At 37.6% G+C, this 16,102-nt stretch overlaps 1 long non-coding RNA gene across 1 annotated transcript; it reads right to left on the reverse strand.

Moving 5' to 3' along the window:
- Positions 1-349: 349 nt before the first annotated feature.
- LOC149239034 (uncharacterized) lies at positions 350-14,855 on the reverse strand. Its single transcript, XR_016245425.1, has 3 exons — positions 14,655-14,855; positions 14,441-14,538; positions 350-634 (listed from the first exon to the last, which is right to left on the reverse strand). It is a non-coding gene; the product is annotated as an uncharacterized LOC149239034 (long non-coding RNA).
- Positions 14,856-16,102: the final 1,247 nt, after the last annotated feature.

A 16,102-nucleotide genomic window follows, 5' to 3' on the forward strand; every position in this document is an offset into this window, starting at 1 on the left:
CTCTTAACCTCTAGGTAAAAAAGAAAAAAAGAAAAAAGAAAAAAGGTCACTCTTAACCTCTCACACAGGCTCTTAACTTCTAGGTAGAAAGAAAATAAAAACAATCGCTCTTAACCTCTAGATAGAAAGCAAATAAAAACAATCACTCTTAACCTCTCACACATGAAAGGATATGAAATAAATAAATCTTAATCTATGAAAGCAATCAATCTCAATCTATGAAAAACAATAAAATCTCACATATTGTAGGTGGCCAATCCAAAAGCATGAGAAATGGAAAGTTGAGAGGCTCCAAATGCAAGCATAACCAAATCAAAGTGAACATCACTCATGAGCATGGTGCCAAATCTAAATTATATATTCAAAACATGAGCATTTCCCCAACTTTACACATGCCTTTGAAAGGATAAGGCTCTCATATTAATACAAAAACATAAGAAGCTACCTCATTAATGGAGGTCCATTATTCTCTCCCTAGATCCCTAGAAAATCTCATAGAGTTACAACTCAAATAGGTATTGATGAGATGCATATCCTCTTTGACCTTTATCCAAATCTTCTTCCATATCTTGAAAGGAATTCTAATTTGAGCATTAGAGGCCACATAAGGGTGCCTTGGAAGCTTCCAAATGACCTACACATGTCATGAAACTCAAGCCACTTTTAAGTATTAGCAAGTATATGTCATTTTTCCAAGTTTTAACCATTTAATTCACTTATAATACTAGAAATCATTAACTTTAGGAAAACACAAATGGAACCCATATAATTATGAAAATGGAGGCTAATGAAAGATTATATGGTTATGGAGTTGCGACATGTGAATGAAATGGTGGCGATAAAGGTGAGAGTGGGCAATATTTTGAAGATATTTTGGAGACTCTATAGTGTGTGATGTACACTATGTGTATGTGCACATTGTTGAGGATAAGGCACTGGGCATTTGTCGGGTGTGGCAACTGATCCAGTGTGCGAATGGAACAAAGAAAAAGGTAGATGCTAAGGATTGATTAAACGATAAGTATCAGTAGTTTATTTCAGTTTTATTATGCATGTGATTTATGATTTTGGTCTATAATGATTATGTGTGATCTATGATTTTGGTTTATGATGGTTACATTGATTTATGATTTTGATCTATAATGGTTGTGTTTCGAGCTAACCTGATGTGATATATTTATACATGATGATTTGGTCAAATATGTTATTTTGACTTGTTGTGACGGAAGTAAACAAGATTACAAGTGTACCTTATTGAAAAGCTACCAATGAGGTATGATTTGAAGTTATTTCAATTTATTTTAATCTAATGGAATCTATATGCTTGGTGCAGGAAAGCATGAAATGCCCCATTGGCTGGTTGAAACTGGTTACAAGAATTAGTAGTAGCAGTGAAATAAATTTGAACATGCAACAGTATTCTCGTAAAGCACTTCAGGAGCAGGGCCAGTGTGGAACACTAATACCCAATAGTGTCCATTTATTACTATGAGCATGCTATGACTAGTATGATGGTTTTGAGGTAGGTATATGTCTTGGTTTTTGTACCTTCTAACATGAGGAAGCCTTGCTAAGGGATGGATCACCCGCGATAGGGGATGTCGGGGAACTTGGAACATGAGTGATTGCACAGAAGGGGGTGATCGGATTGCTCGAGGGACTATGTAGTAGAGAAGGGAAGGTCAGGGATGGATTTGTTTTTTTCATTAGCATTTCTAGATGGAATCAGATGCACATTAGGAGTGTGCCCTAGAACAATGAGTCGGTAACTGTTTGCGGAGGGGACATGTAGCGCGGGATTATAGTGCTAGACATTGATGCATACTTTGGCTCTTGCAATGGATTCTTGACTTCTTGGGAAGGAGGTGAATCTTGGTACTATTTTGAGGGTGGAGGTGTGATCCTATAGATTCCCTTGTTGATTGATATGGGCATCGTATCCTTTTATTTGTTGGTTTAGAAAATGTGAATATGTGTATATGTGGTTATTGTAAATATTGTAATGAGCTATGTTATAAAGACCAATATGTGATATGTTGTCATGATGTTTTGCTTTTGAGCAAATCATTCATTGTAAACACTGCAATGAGCTAAGTTATAAAGCTCCATGGATAGTATGTTTTCTTTTCGGCGGTTTTTTTGAGGTCTTGGTGTGGTTTAACACCGAAGATGGTGTTCCCCAAGGGGGAGGGTTCTGTAACAACCCTGGTGAAAATTCCATGTAATAAAAGTTAATAAAGGCAAAAATATGACCACAGGTAAGGGACATGTATTCCAAGTTGAATGATTGGGAAAAAATTTCCTAATGGGCATCACTAGATGTTTTTATGGCTAAAGCAAATTGGCAAAGGCTAAGGCATTAAAAAGGTAAAAGGGCATTTTTTGGCACATGTATTTATGATAATAAAGGAAAATATGAGAAAAGGGAGGTGAAAGGGCATAGGTTGCATGTGAGGAGGAAAATGAAGGAAAATAATGGAAATTGAAGAAAATTAAGGCCTTATTGATAAAAATTATTCTGAAGATAAGTTCGCAGGCTTGGTCAGTTTAGTTTGGAGCTCTCTAGTTATTCTCTCTCTCACTCTCAGTTTGGACACTTAGCATTTTCTTGGAGCACTCTAGCATTGGATCAAGGAAGGAAAAGCAAGCAAAAGGGAAGGAAGGAAAGCAAGGAGCAAACAAGGAAGATCAAGATCAAGCAGCTTCAGCACGAATACTTGTAGGTAATGTATTGCATGTGTGATTTCCTAGTTGGTTTTGACATGCATGGCTTTACATGTTGGTGTATGGTTCTCTTATTGTCAGTGGCATGGTATTTCCGGGTTATGACAATATTTTTTAACCTAGCCTTGCATTTTACCGGATGCCATGGTGTGGTTGGATGATTGATCTCAATTTTGAGCTTTGGAATTGTTGGATGGATTTCAGAATCCGGGGCAAAGGTGGTCTTAAGGTTCATTCCCAAAGGCATAGGAATCCCTTGACTATTTTTGGTGGGATGCACGATAAATCCTAAGGGAGGTGTCTCAGTTTAGGGCCTAGTGATCCAGGATTGGATTGCAGTAAATCCTGAGAGACAAGGAGATGGAAAATTCCTTAAGGATAATGATGGATTTTGGATGGAATTCCAAGTTTGTTTTTCTTTTGTGATCGGAGCATCAGTTTTGGTATGATCACAGTTTGGTGAGGGTGGAGGTGGTTTAACCTCTAGATCCCTTGGTTGTTTTTGGATTTGTTTATCCATGAGATCCCACATTCATGCTCGGAATATGGTGCGGGGGTGATTGGTTGAAAGAAAGATTTGGTTTAGCGATGCTTACGATCGAGTGAAACATGGAAGTCCCAAACCTGGTCGGATTTGCCTATGTTTAATAAAAGTTAATTTATGTTGCTTTTGTACTTGTTTATATGTGGATTTGATGGTTGTTATCTCACTATTATTTCCATGGTTTTATATTGGTTATAAGCATGGTTAATTGACTATTTCATGACATGGTTATTTCATGTATTTACTTGTAACGAAAAGGATAATGGATGCAAGACCTAATTAATATCATAACAATTCAAGGGAGAAGGTGGTGATCCTTCTTGTCATGTCACGTAATATTTTTCAGTCATTCATGCTCTGTATTGTATCCTAGACCTGTAGATTGCATTGATGCCAAGTGTTTGACAGAGTGTCAGTCCTAGTTAGGGATGGCCAGGCCTAGCCCTAGGGTTAGTTTTTGGTTTATTAGTCTTTTCATCATGTGTTTAATGGATTTTGTAAGTTATAGCAAGTTCTAGGGAGTGGCCAGAATTCTGGGCTTGAAAAGTGCCTTAAATCACATGGACTCTGGCACAGGTCTGCTGGAAATAGTCCCTAGACACAGGCATGTAGGCTTGTCGGAGTGTCCAAAGCTCTCTGGACACTGGTAAGCCCATAACATGGGAGTGTCCAGAGGTTTAATAGCTTAAAAACTTAGTGGGACCCTAGAGCATGATACCTGTGTAGGTTGGATGGCTCCTGGGAGTGTTGTTGCTGATGTGGAAGGTATGTTTGATGGTTTTCCATCGATTCCACTTCCTTAAGGATACCTAGGAGTTTGAATCATATCATAGTAGCCTCTCATCACATGTTTACCTTGGTTGGCTGGTTACTTGGGTAGATATGGGAGGAGGGTGTTATAAGCAGCCACAAGAATAGGAGAAGAGAGTGGAAGCACCCACTCATGCAGAGACATCCATAGATCGAAGGAAGTGCACCAGGGGAGATAGCAGATTATTGCATGATGCTAGAGAGAATTTGGGAGCACCCACATCAAAGTGCAGGAAGAGGAGGTCACTAGATTAGTACACCGGGTACATGGCTCTGATGAGTGAGCTAGTTGACATAGAATCATCCTAATTTGAGGAAGTAGTGTAGAAGCTAGTATGGGTTGATGCCATGGTACAAGAATATGATTCCATAGTTAGAAATAATGTTTGGGAAGTTGTCCCAAGACGAGAGAACAAGTCAGTGGTAGGTTCGAGGTGGATCTACAAAGTGAAGCAAGAAACGTACGAAAAAATTGAGAAACACAAGGCCAGATTTGTCACCAAGGGGTGCTCTCAGGTGGATGGAATTGATTACGAGGAGACATTTGCTCCAGTAGCAAGGTAATCTTCAATCAGATCAATTCTAGCTCTTGCAACACAGATGGGATGGAAGATACATCAGATGGATGTGAAGACACCATTCCTCAATGGAGTGATTGAAGAAGATGTGTACATTGAGCAATCGGAAGGATTTGAAATTGTCGAAATAGAGTTGCATGTGTATAGTCTCAAGAGAGTGTTGTATGGGTTGAAAGAAGCACCTTGTGCTTGGTACACTAGGATCTATAGTTATCTCACCAAGTTAGGCTTCACCAAAAGTGAAGCAGATGCAAACCTTTACCATATTGTTGTTGAAGGTAAATTATTGATTATAGTATTATATGTCGATGATTTAATTTTAACCGGTGATGAGAAGTTGATCAAGTCTTGCAAAGAGGATTTTGCAAGAGAATTTGATATGAAGGACCTGAGGCTCATGCATTACTTCCTCGGTATGGAAATATGGCAAGGATATGGGGAGATATTTTTCTTTCACGGCAAGTATGCTAACAAGATACTGAAGAAGTTCCACATGGAGAGCAGTAAACCCATGGAGACTCCTCTAGCAAGGAATTGGAGGAAGGAAGATGCTACTTCAGGTGAAGTAGTGGAGGCTACCATCTACAGACAACTTGTGGGTTCACTTATGTATTTGGTGAACACACGACTGGACATGTGTTATGCAGTTAACCATCTTAGTCAAGCAATGGTTAATCCAACCAAACTATATTGGGATGCAGCAAAGCATGTGTTGAGATACCTCAGAGGCACTACTTAGTATGGTATTTGGTACAGATGGACAGAGGAAGTGAAGTTGAAAGGTTTCATAAATGCAGATTGGGCAGGCAGTCCATCAAACAGGAAGATCAAATCAAGAGGCATCTTTAGTATTGGGTTAGCAGCATTCTTGGTATAGCAGGAAGCAGAGATTAGTTGCACTTAGTTCAACAAAACCAAAGTACATGGATGCTCGTCAAGCAACTTATGAAGTTATCTGGATGATGAAGATTCTTGTTCAATTATTAGGTCAGATGATCTATCCCACCATGATTTACTGTGACAACCATAGTTGTATCAAACTCTTTGAGAATCCAATTTTTCATGATCATTTCAAGCATATCGACATCTGGTATCACCATCTACGAGATTTTGTGCAAAAGATAATCATGTTGTTGGAGTACATTCCTACAGAGGAACAAGATGTAGATATTTTGACAAGGGCACTGTCAAGATGCAAATTCGAGTTCCATAGAGGCAGGATTGGGGTAGCAGATAATCCCGTTTTTGTTGAGAGGGAGTGTTGAAAATGGCAACAAAAAAATTCTAATTTAATTTTCCCATGAATTAAATTAGGAGAAAATTGTAATTCCACATCACAAGACAACAAGAATGAGTTAACTAAGTTAATTTCGCTTAGTTGGCTCATTTAGTTCTAATTGAGGGCCTAACTTGAGTCAAGCAGAGTGGTTCCTAAATTTTAGGAGCCTAGGTTGAGTTTAATTTAAGTTGTAATAGTTTAATTCAGTTAAACTAGTTACAATTGTTGAAGGAACTAGTAGGAGGTCTAGAAGTGGGGTGCAACTTCATGTGTTCAACCAGCTAACTGATAAATCAGCCATAATTAACTCATGCATGCATGAAATTTGAGTTACTCAGTTGAGATTGGAGTTCAAGGGAAGTATACTATCAGTGGTATAATTTTCCAATTTGTACAAGTGGTGCAAGAAGTCAAAGAAGGGCCTATAGGGATTACGCAATTATAATTGGGAATTTCCCTAATTATTAGGGGACTAATTCCCAAGGAAACAACGTAAGGAAATAAGAGCTTGGCATTGCGCAAAATTGGTTAAGTATTGGCAAGATTAAGCTTGTGAGGAAGTGAGATAGATTATACTTGTGCATAAATTGTTCAGGCTTAAAAAAGCATTGTATTTCTTCTCTATTTTCTGATCTAATGCAATATATAGATAGGAAGGCGTTTTGAGCAGCAACTTTTCTCCTTAGATAAATCTCTGAGCATATGTGATTGAATCTTGTCTCATGTTTATGTTGTGATTTCATGATCAATTTATTGTTTCCGCTAATGAGTAGAGTAGATTCAAGTCTTTTGTTTTAGCATATTACATAGGTAGTTTGAATCTACAAGGAATTTCTACAAAATCAACTTACTAAGAATGTTGTGAACGTGGAACCATTGTGATCTAGTCTTTGATCATGTTCACTGCAACCAACATATGGGGGAAAACTCTCCACCCAACAAACCCCTTAGTTAAGACAACACATAACCCCCAAGTCCATAATCAACTACCTTTCCTACTTATAATCCTTGATTCTCAATAATTCTCCTAGAAAAGATGCGAGAGTTGTGGTGCAATTATAACACGTGTGGGTTATCTTGTAAATGTTGTGTGTTCAACTCTTGTTGTTACATGATTGATCTAGATTTGTGAAGGAAAGAAATGAAATATAGATTTAAACAATGATACAGATATACAACGAAACATAATTTCAATTAATTAATAGCAACCACTGAAAATATGTGATATCTCTCAACTTAAGGACTTCATTATTTTTACATTTATATAATTTTAAATTATTGAGTTAGTGTGTTGCATTAGAAAGACAAACAAATACTTAATTATCAACAATCTTGTTGATAATAATTTATGTACAATTATTGTTGTAAATTTGTATTTATGTTTTATATTATGAATAAAAAAATTTGGAAAGTAATAGTTGAAGTACAAATGGCTGAAAGAGGAAAAAGGTTGCAAGTTATTTTGGAAAAAAAAAAATTATCCATCATCAAGTCCTAGGCATCTAATATGGGTGTTTATATTTAATTATGAAATTATTGTATTGATCGATTTAATGTTTCCTTGAAGACAAGAAGTTGTCTCCAAAAGTGGGAAACAAGAGCCCATTAATGAGCAACTAACTATGGATAAAAATCTTTGGACTTTCTGGCTTTTGTCTCATAATTTTCTGAGAAAACAAGGCTTGGGAGAGTGAAGAAAATCATAATAAGAGAAACATACAAAAAAATTAATTGTATGCCTAATTGCTTGGGGAAGCCAACAGAAAATTTGTCAAGGAAGGTAGGAGCCAAGTACTTGACTCTTAGTTTTCCAACTAAAAAACTTTCAAATCGATGTTTTCTAACTTCTTTTAATATCCCAAAAGTTATCTATTTTATTTTGTCCTAAAGTTATAATCATATTCTTTGTGAAAAAAGTAAAATGGAAACAAAGGATTTCTTCGTGAATATGAGCATGTGAATTTATCTTACGTGCATTCTAAATTTGGTATCTAAATATTATTTTTGAAAATATTTTTGTAATCAATTATTCATTTTGAGGAAAGATTAATAGATGTAAATATGCAGATAATCTTTGGTGAAGTTACAATTTGTTTTCATAAATGTTAAAATGATGTAGTAGAAGTAGCAAAAAAGGTATTTTTTTATAATAGTGTAAGGTTGGGCAAATATTGTTGATATGAAAGTACTGATACACAGGGAATCACATGATATGATATTATATAGTAAAAATTTCGAAGTCACGCAAAGAACATATATATATAAGGTTAGGCAAATATTGTTGATATGAAAGTATTGGTACATAGGGAATCACATGATATGATATTACATAGTAAAAATTTCGAAGTCCCGCAAAGAATATATATATATATAAAGAGAGAGAATTACAAAGGAAACAACATTTTCAAAATAAGTAGATAATTATACAAATGATAACATATATATATAAAGAGAGAGAATTATAAAGGAAACAAGGTTGTCAAAATAAGTAGACAATTATACAAATGATTCACTCTACAAGTAAGTATAGGCAGTGAATACTTACAAATACCTATATAATAATATGTTCTAAATGTAACGAGGTGTAAGAATTGTGGATATACAAATACCTATATAATAATATGTTCTAAAGGTAACGAGGTGTAAGAATTGTGGATAAAACGATTATGTATCAAATATATTTTTATTATGAACATAGAGAGGAAGAGTGTAGTCATAAATTTGTATAGCACAGATTAAAGAGATTAAAGACTAGTACCGTTTTCGAATTAGAGAAATCCATTTTCTTTTTAGATAACATTATAAAATCATGTAGCCCCAAAGGTTAGCTCAAGTGGTCGAGTCCTCGTTGTTAAGTACCTAGCCGATTGGGAGGTCACAAGGTCAATTCTCCTTGATGCTCTTGGGGCTAGGCCCTACTAGTCTAGCTGATAGGCTTTAAAAGATTCCCTTCGAGGTTGATCTCCTCAGATTTTCCGTGGATAGGCCCTGCTAGTCTGGCCGATAGAATTTAAAAGTCTGCCCAGATTTTCTGTGGATAGGCCCTGCTAGTCTGGCCGATAGAATTAAAAGTCTGCCCAGATTTTCTGTGGATAGGCCCTGCTAGTCTGGCCGATAGAATTTAAAATATTCCCTTCAGGGTTGATTTGCCCAGGTCTGACCGATAGAATTTAAAAGATTCCCTTCGGGGTGGATAGACCTGCCCAGATTTTCCGTGGATAGACCCTGCTAGTCTGACCGATAGAATTTATATTCCCTTCAAGGTTGATTTGCCCAGGTCTGACCGATAGAATTTAAAAGATTCCCTTCGGGGTGGATAGACCTGCCCAGATTTTCCGTGGATAGACCCTGCTAGTCTGACCGATAGAATTTAAAAAATTCCCTTCGGAATTGATCTTCCCAAATTTTCCGTGGTGTTTTTCTACAAACTTCTTTATACAGACAAGTCCAGCTACAAAAAGTTTTAGCAAGGAGAGTTCTATAAATTATCTTATACTGACTATATAGAGACTCTATTTAGGCATATTTGCCTATTAATACGACAAAAGTGCTATTTCCCAAGGAAATACATGTTTTCCCATGGTACTTGACATGATGAAAACCCAAGAGAAAAACTAGCAGGACAATAGGTATTGTCTTTGTTGCTATGCAATTGCCTTGTTCATGAGAACTCAAGAAAAACTGAATAGTAATCTAAGCTGGAAGAAAGAGTTGAACTGTGAGAAAAAAACTGATAGTTCCAAAGTAACCAATCGTTATTTGAATCCAAGAAGGGTGAAATGAGTAGCACCTGAAACAAGTAATGGAGGAGTTTCGGGATTATTACCATTTAAGGATACCACTGTTGAAATGAAATTAAATTACAAACTTTTTCCCAACCAAGATAAGGATTATACCATACATGCACAGGGAATTCGCTCAAGAACCTTGACTGCCACATAAGCAAATACACCTGAGTTAAAAACTGTGTAACTTGTGCGCTTTGGCACAGACCAGGGAAGGTGAGAAAAATTTTGTGTAATATCTATATAATTCAAAGGAAAGGACCCAGTCTGTCCGATAGGAAAATAGAACTAAAAACAGGACTAAAAAATGGTCTTGTACATAGAACAAGATAGATAAATAAGAAGTATAACAAACACATTGACTTCTGGAGAGTTCAAGTGCAGACTATAATAGACGAATAACAGTAGTAGAGCATCTCCTCATTCAAAACTAGACAAACTCAAAAACCCTGTTGAGTATTTCTTGTGGAGCTGAGAGTTGCGTACGACTAAAAAGTAATTTAAATGCAGATTGTAAATAGGTTAGAGACCAATTGTAACATATATTGTGCAGAGAGGGAAAACCCTATTTCAGTTCACTGAAAACCTCCACAGCGTAAAAACCCTAAGCAGTAGAGAGGAGAAACCCTCTCGAATAGTCTGAAGCAGTGTTACTTGGGAGCGGGGAGCGGGAGCGGAAGCGGGAGCGGGAGCGACCATTTTCAGAAGCTCCCGGTTTGGGAGCGAATCGGGGAGCGATTTTTTAAAAATATATATATTTTTTATATTTTTTAATTTTTGATACATATATGTCAACAAAAACATGTAGAATGATGAAATAGACATAAAAAACATAAAAAAACATAAATTGATCATTGAACCATATCACATCAATCATCTAGAAATTATAATCGTCATCAACCTTAGTAAAATAATAAATTAAAATAACATTCAATTCAATAACATTTATCATCATTGATCACCAAAGTAACAAGTTGTACTTGTAAGCCAAGTTTAACCATTACAAGAAGTAATATCGAAGATATTTCTAAGTCCTAACTTCTAACTGTTAACATGATATGAAATGTTAAAAATTTATAAAATGAAACATGAATAATGAGATGAAATGAAACAACTTTAGTCTTTCACAAAGCATCATATTCATAATTCACAATCATTACCAATGAGTTATAATTGCCAAGGCCCAACTTCAAACTTCAAATTTTCATTGTCACAGTCACCAGTGATATAATGTTTACAAAAAATATCATAATGTCATAATGATATGAAAGAGTCAAGAGTCAAGAGTCAAGGACTCAAAACTCAACACTGAACAGTTATGAAAACTAAAGTGACAAGTCACAAGTCTAATAGAAACTAAAAAAGACAAGTAAACTGTAAATCTACAAGTGGCCCTTGCCACGAGAGTCTCCAGGAGTATAAGTAGGTCTTGGCGGTCTTCTAGGAGTCTCCCGCCCAGACCGACGACCAGAACTAGAGCCTCCACGCGAGGGTGTCGATGGAGGTGGCGACAGCAATGGAACAAGACTCGGGCCCCGAGAACTGGATGGTGGAGGTGGAGGTGGCATGGCTGCTGCAGCTGCTTCAGCTTCATCCCGTACAAGCTCATCTTCTAGTTCTTCCATATGTATAATGCCATCTTCCAAATTGTCGTCCTCAGGGTGATTGTCCCAAATTTTATATGTGGGATCTTCATTAGCCCGATCACAGTAATGGCTCAACAACCTCAAATTGTAGTGCACATAAACCAAGCTTTCTGCTCGGTTTTCGTTGAGCCTGTTTCTTTTCACATTATGTATATAACTGTAGGTGCTCCAACACCTCTCTGCAGAAGAAGAATTTACAACCTGTGCAAGAACTTTCAATGCCAATTTTCGCAAAAGTCCATCGCCGCCATATGTTTCCCACCATGTGAGAGAATCAAATTTATCTTTGTCGTCCATTGCATGGAAGTTACCATACAAACCACTGCCAGTGAAGTATCTGCCTATTTCAAGGCGCACAGCTGCACATTCCTCCCTGTCAGGCACCAACTTTTCTAATGCATCCAGATATCCTTTAGTTACCTCTCGATCTAAATGGGGTTTGGTCCTAACACCACCCCCTGCTGCAGGTTTGCCCAACCAAGAATCTGAGTAGTATTTTGGCGTAAGGATATACGCCAAGCAATGTAGTGGAAGGTTAAGCCTTTTCCACCGTTGACACACACAATCGTGAATCAGATTGTACAAGTCGGGATCTCTGTTATTAACAATGTCTTTTATTTCCCCCAACATGGTATCCATTTGCTCATACACCTCACCAATCACTGGTTTGTCTGTATCTGCAAACCGAATCATGTTATAAATTGGCTTGGTGAAATCCAATACCTGTCTCACAGTTGTCCAAAACTGCCCATCAAGAGCGGCCTCCTCCACCGTTTCAAAACCTGCAATGTCAGCTACATTTGTAGCCCTTTCCTTTAACACCTGCCAATTTGGACTTGATACCATGCTAGCTAAACCCTCTCTTACCTTCAAAAGGCGCCTGAAGGTGAGGTAATAGCTACCAAATCTAGTCCTCGCAATCTTCAGCAACTCCAATCTCGAGTGACTGCGGAAAAGGCCATGGGTATTGCTATGATTTGTAATAAATTTTATCATTTTTTTTCCTTTCTTGTACAAATCACCAATCCATTGGTATTGTTCATTTTTGTTTTTGACAATATCATGCAACAGAAGGTTCAATGTGTGAACCAAACATCCAGACCAAAATATGTTCGGGTATCTATCCTCAATAATTGCTCCCGCTGCCTTACAATTAGGAGCATTATCAGTGATGACTTGGATGACATTGTATGGGCCAATACGCTCAATTGTTTCAAGCAATGCTTCTGCAATGTTGATAGCGGTCTTGAACTTGTCTGAGTAATCATGTGCAGCTAGAAAAATGGGACCACTTCGGGACACAGCGAGAACACTTATCAATGGCTTGCCTTTTACATTTGTCCATCCATCAGATACAATGGACACCCCATTGTCAGTCCAAGAACTTGTCATTTTATTCAAAGAATGTGATATTTTTGCTTTTTCATGATCAAGGCCAACTGTTCTTGCCTTGTCATACCCAGGGCTCTTGTATCCTTTAGGGGCATCATTTATGGCAGAAACCATTTCGTGCCAATAAGGTGAGCGTAGAACATTGAATGGTATCCCATTTGCATAGAGGAACCTGTAAATTTTTGAATCCACATCATTCCTACACCCCTCATCAAGGAAATCTGATATGGTTCTACGGCGTAAAGATGATGACCCTGAGCCTCCATGTCCATATCCACTGCCTTGGGAGGATGCTGAAGGAGTTCTTTGTGAGCTTTCAAAGAAACCCCTTGATCTTTTTGCTTTGTATTGGGCGTCCTCCTCTTCCTTTATGTATTTGGCTCTATCTTCTGTTGACACCTTGTCGCAAGTTCTGATTCCTATTTGTTTCTCTCCATCCCATGCCCTTTTCCCGCAAAGGTGTCTTCTCAAACGGGTGTATGAGCCTGTGAAATCAGAATTGCAATGGGGGCAATGAAATTTAGTGGTTCCACCCCCTCTCCCTGCTTCAGGCCTCTGAACATATTTCCACAATGGAGTTTGGTCTTGTTTAGTTTTTTGACCCTCATGTTCACCCTCCTCCACATCCTCCTCACTGGGGTTTTCACCTATTTGACTTCCTCCGGCTTCTTCATCCACCTCTTCAGTTTCAGGCCCTCTCCGTTTCCTACTCTCCACCACCATAATAACCAGAAAAGGGACCAGGAAGAGGAAAATGCCAATAAAAATCCCCAGGTCCATCGTGTTTGATGTTTGTAGGGTTTGAGTCTTGAATCTGCAAATTAATTTAGTTTATTGGGATTAATTCATTTAATTTATTAATTTAATTTAAATTAATGATCTTTAAACTCAAACAGGTAAATTAAACTAACCAAACTAACCACCTAACCAGCTAAACTAACTAAATGATTAAGTTACTTACCTCTGCAAGCTTGCTCCTCGCTCCTTGGCACTTGCTCCTCGCTCCTCAGCTCTGGCTCCTTGCTCCTCAGCTCTTGCTCCTTGCTCCTTTGCTCTCAAACTCAAGCTCAATCTCATTGAAATGATTTTGTTTTGGCCCATTGGGCTTATAAATCCAAAAAAATAAGTTAAATTTTTTGTTTTTTTCGGGTCCGCGGAATTTTTTTCCGCCGAATCGCTCCCGAATTTTTAAAATTCGCTCCCGGAGCGTTTTTTAATGCCCGGGAGCGATCAGGGAGCGATCGCTCCCCGATCGCTCCCGGGCATTAAAAAGCGCTCCGGGAGCGCGGGAGCGATCGCTCCCTGAAGCGCTCCCTCACAGACCAGGGAGCGCAAATTTTTTTACGGGAGCGCGCTCCCGAAAATCGCTCCCGTCCGGGAGCGATTTGGGGAGCGCGCTCCCGACCCGCTCCCGAGCCGCTCCCGCCCGGAGCGCGCTTCGGGAGCGGGTTCGAAGGGGGGGGGGGGGGCGCTCCCCCGCATCACTGGGACTCTGAAGGGTAAATAAAAAGGGGTTTTACAATAAATTTACTCAAGCCAAGAACATGGAAGAGAAAATGAATAGTAAACCCTTTAGTATTTTTTAGTGGCACTTACCGACGGGAATTTTTGCAAATTCATTGATAACACCAGTCAATCGAAAATGAATAGTAAACCCTTTAGTATTTTTTAGTGGCACTTACCGACGGGAATTTTTGCAAGTTCATTGATAACACCAGTCAATCTCTTCAAAGACACCAGGTAAGTACATATATAAAACCCCAGAGATATTCTCCACTACCTGTAGAACAAAATAAGCACACAAATAAGTAAAAGAAGGGTGTTATTGTACAGGAAAAGTGAAAAAAATGAAGGACCTACAACTGGAGGGAAACCATTTTAAAGAGCATTTTTTACCTAGATTAAACTCAGTCTGGTCAGTGAATTCAACAATTAGTCGCCCCTCTATAATTGTTAGGTCAACTGCCACCATTCAATAGGTGGAGACAGTACATGCAAAGATAAAGAATTCAAAGACACCTATCAACCATTCAGCAGTGAAAACGGTAAGTGTCGTTGAAATTAACACAAAACTCTAGCTGAAGCTAGCAGCATAAACCAACAGTCCTAACAAAAGAGATAGTGCAAAATTTTCGACAAGTGAACATACGATTAAGAGCGAGGGAGTAGCCATTAGGGTTTTAGAAACCCTAAACAATCTCATAACATCAATTCAAATGCAAATAGTCAGAGTCATCGATCAAATAGTGGAGTGCTCAGAAAAGACCATGTCACACATAGAATTCTCCAGAACATTAGTTACCGTAGAGACAATATGAATTCCAATGTATCACTAGATTAAGAATTATGCTAGAAATATAATAACACGTGTATAAAAGCAGGAAAAGGGTTAACAATATAAATTTCTACACAAGGATGAACGTAGCATAATGAAATGTAACCAAAGCACGAATATTGTCAGGTATTGGCATAATAAACCTTTATGTGTAAATACCTTAGTTGAATCAAATATCACAAGGATTATGTTTACCAATTATCATTAATTGTAATTGTATATTTAACACGAACATGTAAGCAATCAAAGATGCCATTAGATATATATTTACCTATTCATATGCCTATGACCATTGACAATATAGAACTCGGAAAATAGAAAGAGAATTAAAAGAAGCCACTCTTTTATTTGAGATGATATAGTGAATATAAACAAACATATCAAGTAGGAAAAATATAATATAATATGTATAATTATTAGAAATCGGCGCTTGATGTGTTGGTTATTAGCTTTGGTATGATGGTTTGGTAACAAAGTTGGTAGCTTGATGCGTTAACGTTGGAATTGACTTGAGATTGGAATATATCAGAAAACATGTGTAGTGAGAAAGATTAACAATTTAGTGTTGTAGAAAATATTTAGACTATTAAGGATTTATATATATATATATATATAATTTGGTAGATATTAGAGTTTTTACAAAATTGTTAACATGTAGAAAAGAAATAAACTAGTTTGGGCATTGGTAGCTTATCTCTGAAAAGAGATGTCATAGCTACGTGTCTTCTGAACTGTGTTACAATAAGGCTCAAATGCCTTTTTATTATTGCGAAAAAATGGGAAACCCTAAACATCCAAAAACCTAAGCCTAAGAGATGAAGCGCCAATATTTTGTGGGCCCCGTTAGGATTAGTTAGAACGACAAGTTCTTAGGGTGGTAATTTGGGAATATGTTTTTTGTTTAGCACACATGATACCTCATTAGAAAGATCTATCTAAGGACAAAGAAATTTCCCAACAAGCTTATATCTTGATGCATTTTCCAAAAAAACATTATTTAGGGCCTCAA

This window comes from Pinus tabuliformis, chromosome 8, assembly GCF_031772625.1.
Source record: "Pinus tabuliformis cultivar Carrire ecotype Pingquan chromosome 8, CPIR1, whole genome shotgun sequence".
Taxonomy (NCBI): Eukaryota; Viridiplantae; Streptophyta; class Pinopsida; order Pinales; family Pinaceae; genus Pinus; species Pinus tabuliformis.